The sequence below is a fragment of the Elaeis guineensis genome, chromosome 14, assembly GCF_000442705.2.
Source record: "Elaeis guineensis isolate ETL-2024a chromosome 14, EG11, whole genome shotgun sequence".
Taxonomy (NCBI): Eukaryota; Viridiplantae; Streptophyta; class Magnoliopsida; order Arecales; family Arecaceae; genus Elaeis; species Elaeis guineensis.
Genome location: NC_026006.2, coordinates 56,601,183 through 56,612,169, shown reverse-complemented (window position 1 = coordinate 56,612,169; position 10,987 = coordinate 56,601,183). Strand labels below are relative to the sequence as shown.

Genomic DNA, 10,987 nt, shown 5'->3' with positions numbered 1-10,987 from the left:
TGTGGACCGGGGTACTGGCCCAGGCGCAGCACCTGGGCTTGGGCTGGCCCACGCGCGCGGGCCTGGGCCGCGCTAGCGCATGGGCTGGGCTGCATGCCCCGAACGTTGGCCCCGCCTGGGCTGTGCTCCACCGCCTGCGGTCGCACCGTCGCTGCTCCGCCGGCGGTCCTCCATCGCCTCGGGTCTCGTGCCGACTTCAAAAATACGTATCTTCTCCGTCCGAGATCTGTTTGGGGTGATCTTGATCTCGTTGGACTCCATTTTTCATTGTAAACCTCGCTGTCAACTCAATGTGGATCGAATCTTGAGATATCAGATCCTAACAGATGATACATATCTAAAATCAATGAATTAACTGTAACATATACCCAATAAGATTTTCATACAGTAAGAAAGTATACAAACAACACAAACTAAATAATTTTTTTGCAACATGTGCATCGTACCCATTTACAGCTTGTAACACAATCTCTAATAGGCATTTTGTTCGAAAAAGAAGTTTATCCCGATTAAAAATATTGCAAAGATGGGAATTTTGAAGTTGATGGTTGGATTTTTTTGAAAGTTATGACCACAAAGTTGCGAATATTTATCTTCCTCCCAACTAAGGCATGGGCTTGGATACAAGAATGTTAGAGGAAGCTTAGAAATTGACCAAATAAAAAGAATGGTAAGGAAGAACCCTATTGGGATGATATAGCATTTGAAATGAAGAATAAGCAAGCCTCTATGAAAATATCTTTGTCAACAAATTTTATAAACCTTGATAACTAGAGACCATTTGAAAGAAAATGGCAAAGTATTTTTGGTTGATTGACAATAAAAAACATATGAAAACAACTAGAGTATAGAACAAAAATTGAAATATGCAAATAGAAAAGGAAAAAATATACAAACAAATAAAAGTTGGAACAAGGGGGGAAAGATAATTTTCTTGAATAAAAAGGCGGTTTAATGTATGAGCCTCTCCTGCAATTGTAAAATCTAGAAGGATTAGACGTAAGCAGCAATGTCTAGGCATGCGGATAGATTGTTTCTATATTTTGAATCCATGACCTCCATGTTATAATAAAGTAATCTTATTTTTGTGCCAAAGCTTCCCTCAAAATAAGTGGGAGCAAAAATAACTATCTTGAATGCTAACACTAAATTTTTCCATATTCTTCTTCCCTAGCAGCTTAACCATTGAACAGAAAACAACTAGGTTAGATGGTCTAACGGCATAAACAAAATCCAGTGGGGCATGTTTGATTGTGGGATACTCCTTTATATCTAGGTGATAAAATAGGTGCTTTACAAATATTTTTTTGGTACTTGTTTCATAGTGAAAGCATACCCTACCAAAAAGGCGGAACATAATGATCACAGTTTAACCTCATTTTTTTTTGCTTCAAGTTATTCATTAACCCTCTTAATTCCCCAGTCAAAGGGGCCTGAAATGTGCATGCTGGTATTGTTTTCATTCAAAGTAAGACTTTAAATCAATCTATTCTTCAATCACACTTTCCATTCCCTCCTCACTCCTTTCCACTCATAAAACTTCATTCCACCACCAATGCTACCACCTCCAACCCAACCGCATCAGGCACTGCATCCATGCAAACTACCAATCAGAGTATTCCAAGCCACAGCCAAATAAGCCACTTCACCTTCCAACAGAGTGGCGACAGTAGCACCACCCCTGCCTTCGATTCATCGGTGGAGACCAGCATCGATAAAGACTTCCTATTCTCCGACGACAGTAGATCGGGTTATTTGAGCTGTATAATCCCTGAGTGCTGCCTCAGGTCCTCCCCAAGACACTCTTCCCCCAGCCAGCATAACAACAGCTTGTGTGAGTGCACGTGATCGCCACAGATTCTTTAGGGCAAGGCCCTAAAAAATATGCTAGACCTGCTATGCACCTCACTGTTTGATCCCAAGTCCCATAGAATTCTTCTGGATCTGAAAAAAAATAGAAAAAGATATGAGCTTTACGGGCTCAGCAAGTTACCAATATCTCTGAGAGATCAAACATAACTAATTTTCAGAAAGATAACCATATAACAATAATATATAACAAAATCATTTTTGTTTGAAACATGCCATGTAATTTTATAAATATCCAAAAAAATTCGCTCTCAATCTTTGGTGACTACGGCTACGATCTGTCCCATAACAAGGTTCGAAAAAGACTTGCCTTTGAAAATAAACATGCGACGCATTAGCGTGTGCTAGCAATCAGCCCCGACTGGCTAGGCCCGAAAGGAACTAGCTCTGATTCATACAGCCATGATTCATCCCATGACAAGGCAAGAGACTAGTTTTAAAATATATACACGATGCATCAGCGTGTGCCAGTGATCAGCTCCAACTGACTAGATTCGAAAGAATTAGCTCTGCCAGCGATCAGTCCCGACTGGCTAGGCCCGAAAGAAATATGTTTCCGACGTGTGAACAATGATCAGTCCAGTTGGCTAAACCCAGATCATAGTCTAGCTTGAGAGTTTTTTTTCTCATAATTTTGTTCACAATCAATTTTTTTATAAATAATGATACTTATTTTTATAACAGTATCAACTCAATTTTTATATAATCCAAAAAGTAATAAAATAATTTTATTCAAAATTTCATGCATCAATGAACATATATAATTTTTTTTCCAGAGATCATACAATATTAATACAAAAAAATTATTTCCTTCCAAAAATTTGTATCACGCAAAAATAACATCATGCTTGATTCAACTTTTCTAAATTACCTTTCATAAATAAATACATAATTCCAAACTATAATAATTTTTAAATATTTTAAATATAAAATTTAATTTTTAAATACATAAATATGTATATAAAAATAGATCCAAAGATAAGAGGAAACTTACATTAGTAAAATTCAAAAGTCATGATTTTTGGTATGTGGCTGATCCTCAGATCCGTGCTTTACTCGATCTAGATCAATACCCTAGATCAGATCTAATTCATTGATCAAAAATTAATTAATTAGATTTGATCTAGTAAATCAGTAGAGATACAAATAAAAGAATAATCAAGATCCGATCTATTTGATCTGACTCAACTAACCTGAAAAAAGGAGATGCTCGGCTAACATCACAATGTGGGTCAGATTATGGGATGAATTTAAATGAATCGGATCCATTTTCTTTTCTTGTCTCTTAGATCTCTCGTTCTCTTTCTCTCTCTTCTCTTTCTTTCCCCCTATCTTTCTTTTCTTTCCTAAGCCGAATCGGTGGCTTTCTTTAAGAAAAATAGGATGAAGAAGGAGGGGTGGGGTTGGCGATGGCCGACGGCCAAAACAACCAAGCGGTGGTGGTTGAAGCATTGGCAACAACGGAAAATTTCGATCGTGAGAGATACACAAAATATGCAAAGAAAATTGAGAATCTAAGGCTTTTAAGAGGAGTAATGGTAGCGATGCTTGGCTACGATGGCTCGGTGGCTACCAGAGGTGAGGAGAGGTGGAGGATTTGGTGATGGAAATCGATCGAGAGATGGAGGGTTTATATAGAAGAGGATTAAAAAGGATAGGATTTTACTTCTCCTCGGATAAAGCTGGATTCTGCCGGCTTGACCAATCCAAATTCTTCTCCATCGATGTACAACTCCTATCAGGTCACACATAGCCCTTATCCTCTACCTATGGCTGCAGATTAACAGGAAACATGGTTCCCCTATTTCACCCAAACTCTTTTCTTCAACGTATTTCTTCATTTTTTTTCCATGAGTTCCAATGAAGTCAGCAAAGGATGCCGGCTTCAAGGTGAACCAAGTCCAAAGGGATCGATTCTCACATTCTCCCCCCCTTATAAATATTTCATCATCGAAATTTCAAAAATCTAAATCTTCCATAGTTAAAGGTGCTCGCTCCAAAAATTTACTATACCAATTTGTCCGGCTTTGGTATTTCTATATGCTCGCAAGCAATCTGACCCCTCAAGTCCATCACAATGCTCATGCATATTTTTATACCAAAGCACAAACTCTTTTCAAAAATACTTCATAATTCGGCACCTCCAAGTCAATTTGAAATTTTTGCTTCTTTGATGTACAATCAAAGATCTCATCTTTTTTCAATCAAAATCTGTGTGATTATCAGATCAAATCTTATTTAGACTAATAAGATTAGCATTACTTAAATGACCAAGACTTTGAGATTGAGATACATACATGCTCATTCAAAAATTAGTTAGGATCAATTAGATGTAGAAGCCTTACAACAAGATTGATTATTAAAATTAATTATACTTAGAATAGATCTTGAAATAAATTTCGGCATAAATAGTATGATAAAGTTTTGATCCCACAAAAGATAATGGCCCAGCCAGATTAAAATCAAATAATCAGATGACTGTGAAGGTGGTTATGATTATATAGTAACGGCTTTAAACAACATTGGTCCATCATGAATATAGAAATGATCTTAAAATTGAATCACAAAAATTAAATCCAAAAAGATAAAGTATTGATATCATGATTCCTATGTTGAAGTCGAGATCATAAGGAGGAAACGAATCAAGTAGAATTTGTTTAGATACTTAATTGACCAATTTGATCAGCAATCAACTAACCTCATATGTAAGGTGGTCAAAACTTTCCTTAGCACAATCAATATAGTCTTATCATAACTAGTCTAAGAATTCATGGTACTCACACTTTTTTTTTAATGATTAAAAATCTCTTATATTAGAAAATTATAGCTTCCATCATAATAAATTTCAAACTACAATCAATATCTTTGATCAATTTTAAATGACTCAATCACCATACTTCCGCTATGCGACTCTCATTTATATTCTCTATTTTTTTTCTTGATCCTAGATTTAAATTCTATAAAATTCAAGCAAAGATTTTGTTGTCAAATTTACTAGATCATAACTATGTCTCGAGATAATTACCATATTCGTATCATTGTTTGATCAAGATGCTAACTTTCTATCAATTCAAGATTGCTATCACATCATATCCGATTGAATTTTCAAAAATAAATCCAATGCTTAGCACAACATAATACAACTAAGCTATATTACTAAAATATATATTTTCTCCTATATCAATTATTTAACCTTGATATCTTCCTCAAAATTTAATCTGTGTCAATCTTCTATGCTTTAATCCTAAGGATCATAATTCATATATATAAAGAAAAACTTAAATATTGTGTAACAATTTAATCGACTTTAGACATCCATAATTAATTTGAGATAATCAATGAAAACCCTAAATTCTATCCCACTCTCATTACTAATTTAAGTTCTCACGATCTTTAATCTAAGCTCTGATACCACTCTGTCATGTCCCGAATCCAGCATGCAGATCGGGCACATGATGGACGCACACTCCTTAGGACAAAGTCCTACAGAATATACCAGGCCTGCTATACTCCTCACTGTTCGATCCCAAATCCCATAGAATTATTCTAAATCTGAAAAAAATAAAAAAAATGTGAGCTTTACGGGCTCAGTAAGTTATCAATATCTCTGAAGGATCAAGTATAACAAATTTTCAGAAAGATAACCATATAATAATAATATATAATAAAATATTTTTTTTTGAGACATACCATGTAATTTAACAAATATCTAAAAAAATTTTCTCTCAGTCTTTGGTGACTACGGCCATGATCAGTCTCGTGGCAAGGTCTGAAAGATACTAGCTCCTGAAAATAAACACGCGATGCATCAGCGTTTGTCAGCGATCAATCCCAACTGGCTAGGCCCGAAAGAAATCAGCTCTGATTCATATGGCTACGATTCACTTCGTGATAAGACAAGAGACTAGTTCTAAAATATATACATGATGCATCAGCATGTGCCAGTGATGAGCCCTAACTGGTTAGACCCGAAAAAACTAGTTCTGCCAGCGATCAGCCCCGACTGACTAGGTCTGAAAGAAGTATGTTTCTGGTATGTGGCCAACGATCAGTCTCTTTGGCTAGACCCAGATCATAGTCTAACTAGAGAGTTTTTTTTTAATAATTTCTTTCACAACCAATTTTTTCATAAATAATGTTACTTATTTTTATAACAGTATCAACTCAATTTTCATATAATCCAAAAAGCAATAAAATAATTTTTATTCAAAATTTTATGCATCGATGAATATATATAATTTTCGTTCCAAAGATCATGCAATATTAATGCAAAAAAATTATTTCTTTCTAAAAATTTGTATCATGCAAATGTAACATCATGCTTGATCCAACTTTTCTAAATTACTTTTCATAAATAAATACATAATTTTAAACTTCAATAATTTTTAAATATTTTAAATATAAAATTTAATCATTAAATATGTAAATATATATATAAAAATAGATCCAAAGATAAGAGCAAACTTACATTAGTGAAATTCAAAAGTCATGATTTTTGGTACATGGCTTGATCCTCAGATCCGTGCTCTACTCGATTTAGATCAAAATCCTAGATCAGATCTAATTCATTGATCAAAAATTAATTAATTAGACTCAATCTAGTAAATCAGTAGAGATTCAAATAAAAGAATAATCAAGATCCGATCTATTTGCTCTGACTCAACTAACCTAAAAAAAGGAGATGCTCATTTACATCGTGATGTAGGTCGGTTTATAGGATGAATTTAAACAGCTCGGATCCATTTTCTTTTCTTTTTTTTCTTCTCTCTTTTTTTTTCTTTCCTTTTTTTTCTATCATTTTTCTTTTTCCTTCTCTTGTCTCTCAGATCTCTCGTTCTCTTTCTCTCTCTTCTCTTTCTTTCTTCTCTTTTTCAAGCCGAATTGGTGGCTTTCTTTAAGAAAAACAGGATGAAGAAGGAGGGGTGGGGTTGGCGATGGCCGACGGCCCAAAGGACCAAGCGGTGGTGGTTGGAGCATTGGCAGCGGAAAATCCTAAATCGTGAGAGATACATAAAATGTGCGAAAAAAATTGAGAATCCAAGACATTTAAGAGGAGTAATGGCAGCGGTGCTTGGCTACGGTGGCTACTGGAGGTGAGAAAGGAGGAGAAAGATGATGGAGGATTTGGTGATGGAAATCGATCGAGAGGTGGAGGGTTTATGTAGAAGAGGATTAGAAGGGATTGGGTTTTATTTCTCCTCAGATAAAGCCGGATTCCACCAGCTTGATCAACTCAAACTCCTCCCCACCGGTGTACAACTCCTATCAGGTCGCACATAGCCCTTATCCTCTCCCCATGGCTGCAGATTAACAGGGGATATGGTTCCCTTGTTTCACCCAAACTCTCTTCTTCACCGCATTTCTTCATTTTTTTTTCATGAGTTCCTATGAAGTCGGCAAAGGATGCCGGCTTCAAGGTGAACCGGGTCCAAAGGGACCGGTTCTCACATTTCCTCTCTTAACCAAGTTATGAGTCATGGATCTAGCAGTGCCTCCTCTTATTCTGCAACAAATAGGGCATTTTTTGATGCCTATAGTGGAGTGGGTGCAATGAGCTCAGAGGACTTCTCTTGCTTCACAGAAATGAACGCTGATTTCTGGGTGGATGAACCATTATGGGAACTCAGTGCATGTGAGTTCCCTGCCAGCAATGCTAGCAGCAGGGGGGATCTTAGCACTTCTCTGATGCAAGGTCCACCTTGTGTGTCATTGCTCCAGGCTTCAGAGTCGTACTCTCCATCAACTTCCTCACTGTCTAATGTTTTGACTTAGGCTACTCACTTATTTGAGCATTAGGTACTAAATGCCTTGGGAGATGCTTGCTTTGTGGCTTAAACCTCAGGTCTTTACTGCATTGGACATCTCTGGGTGTTTTGTTCTCTTTCTATTTTGATTCCATGCAAATCATGATCCCTGAGAAAGGCTTAGCAGCTGTTCAGGATCATAGTATGTATTAGCTGTTGCCTTTAGTAACTTATTTTCCCTTTGAACTGAGTGGCCTTTTCAAGACCATGCGTATCTTGGCATCTCGGGATTTGCTTACGAACAAAAGGCGTCATTGCGGGGAAACAAAGGATCGCGTCCTAGTCTACCAAAAAAACAGGATCACATCATACTATTGACGTTGTATAGGTTCAGGTACTAAACCATCTTAAGGTCTTATTACAAGCACATATTGTTCGAAATTAATCGACTTTCCTAGATAATTGCTATGTTGTTTTTGTAATGATATTCAACCAAGATTATGGAGAATTAAACTGCTTTTGACAAAATCTGAAAATTAAAAAGAACTTGCCTAGATCAAAGCTATGAGAATACTATGTTAAGAATGTTATTTGCTCATGTGGGTCTGCAACGACTTCATCCCTAAGATAAAAACAAACTTGCTCTGATCTTCATTTAGTGAGAATGATTGTTGGGAGATTTGACCCAAATGACTATCTTGCGTATAGCAAATGCCTATTAATAAGTCATAAGTTTTCAAGGGGGCCAACATATGGACCAGATGTCTCTCTGACCTGATAATTAGTATCGAGGCTGGAGCAAAAAGCCGATTTGATAAGGTTGTATCGCACCCAAACTTTCGAATGTCCAAAAAAGAAAAAGAGTGGAAAAATAAGGAAAAAGAAAGATGGAGTCTCTGTCTCAGAAAAAAGAATCTCTTATCATATAATATCAATAAGTAGAAAGAAAAAGAGATTATTTTAAATGAGCCTAAAATAGTTAGATTCGTAGCTTATTTATTGATATTGTTTGGATAATCGAGAATGTGTCACGATTTTGAAAAGGTATAATATTTCCAAATTATCATATTTATTTGAAAACTGATACTCTCTTCCAAAACATCCCAACTCTTTAGAAAGAGATATCACAATCAAAAAGAGTTTTAAGATTTTTAAATAACTAAAATTTAGAGATAATTTTTTTTGAATAAAACTCCAACATATACTACCTTAAATTCTTAACACAATTTTTTTTTTTTAAAAAAAAACAGCTTGAAAGTTTACTAACACTTTTAAACTAGATCTTTTCTTGGTGTAGTAGTGGTCACCTTGCTACCAAAACCACACAACGAGGTTTGGAATTCAATATGTGCTAGTCTTTAACTATCTTCAACTATAGTTCATGTGGAAACATTGTGGGGTAGATGAAAGTGATTAAGCTGGTAAAATATTGCATGCTTGTACCCGATCATTTAGTTTAAAGTATCTACATGGCACGTCCAAGAAACGTGTATACTTTGTTGTGTAGCTGTTGCATGATTAGACACATGACAAGCTAGCACTTGGTGCAGGATAGTAATTAAAACTATAGCAGCTTGTTGTTCTGCATAGTTTCTCTAGATGCCTTGCATTAACTTGCATGGTTCTACTGACAAGGTTTATTAATTTTTGAGGTTTATGAGACTTAACATCCAGGAGCAACATTATAGTTAAGGATATAACTACATCATATAATGTTAATGCAAATATTTGGTTATGGATATAACTACATTATAGTTAAGGATATTCCAAATATTTGGTTATGCTTGCACCAATGAGCTGCAAGCATGACCCATTCGGAGAAGTTTACATGTGGAAGTGGTATCAAATCTGTTCCTCTATACTTCGCAAGTCCTTTTTCATTATGATTGTATGTCTAATTAAATATTGTATAAGTTGAGTCCTCTACAAAGAGTTGAAGAGAATGAAAAAATGGGCCAAAATATGGGCCAGATGTCCCTCTGACCTAATAATTAGTATCGAGGCTGGAGCAGAAAGCCCATTTGATAAGGTCGTATCACACCCAAACTTTCGGATGCCCAAAAAAGAAAAAAAATGGAAAAATAAATAAAAAAAAAGATGGAGTCTCTGTCTTAAAAAAAAGAATCTCTTATCCTATAATATCAATAAGTAGAAAGAAAAAAAAATTATTTTAAATGAGCCTAAAATAGTTAGATTCATAGCCTATTTATGGACATTGTTCAAATAATCGAGAATGTGTCATGATTTTGAAAAGGTACCATATTTCAAAAATATCGTACTTATTCGAAAACTGATATTCTCTTCCAAAACATCTCAACTCTTTAGAAAGAGGTATCACAATCAAAAAGAGTTTTAAGATTGTTAAATAACTAAAATTTAGAGATAAATTTTTTTGAATAAAACTCCAACATATACTACCTTAAATTCTTAACACAGTTCTTAAAAAAAAAAAAAAAATAGCTTGAAAGTTTACTAACACTTTTAAACAAGATCTTTTCTTGGTGTAGTAGTGGTCACCTTGCTACCAAAACCAAACAATGAGGTTTGGAATTCAATATGTGCTAGTCTTTAACTATCTTCAACTATAGCTCGTGTGGAAACATTATAGAGTAGATGAAAGTGATTAAGCTGGTAAAATATTGCATGTCTGTACCCGATCATTTAGTTTAAAGTATCTACATGGCACGTCCAAGAAACATGTATACTTTGTTGTGTAGCTCTAGCATGATTAGATACATGGCAAGCTAGCACTTGGTGCTGATTAGTTATTAAAACTATAGCAGCTTGTTGTTCTAAATAGTTTCTCTAGATGCCTTGCATTAACTTGTATGGTTCTGCTGATGAGGTTTTTAATTTCCAAGATTTATGAGACTTAACCTCTAGGAGCAACATTATAGTTAAGGATATACTAAAAGGAAAAAACATGTGTGTCGATAGATGAATCTTGCCTTTTAAATATTAGGGTAGGAAAAGGATGAAGTTTAAATTTGAGCATCCTCAAAATTTTCAATCAGCCTATGTTGAGTGTTGGCGAAAGGAATATAAAATCATCCCTATGGATATTAAGTCAATGTTATAAAAAAGAATGGTTACGTTAATTGAATTGATAAGGTCGCTAGATGTCAATGCAATTTTAGTTTGACTTTCTCACTTCTTGATTCTATATAATAAAAAAGATAAAAAAAAAAAAAAAAAAGGAAAGAGTGCAAGAAAGAGAGAATGGGTGCGCGCACTCAGCTCCATGAAGGATTTTTTTTTTTGATAATTTCAAAGAATATACGAAAAATAATGGAACATGTATTAGAGACAATTACGGCTATGGTATAAATATCATTTTATGCAATATATGCACTACAATAACCAAAATTCTTGTC

The 10,987-nt window shown here is 35.1% G+C and overlaps 1 pseudogene; it reads left to right on the top strand.

Moving 5' to 3' along the window:
- The first annotated feature begins 1,507 nt into the window (after positions 1-1,507).
- On the top strand, positions 1,508-7,641 carry LOC140853628 (uncharacterized; annotated as a pseudogene).
- The last annotated feature ends 3,346 nt before the right edge of the window (positions 7,642-10,987 follow it).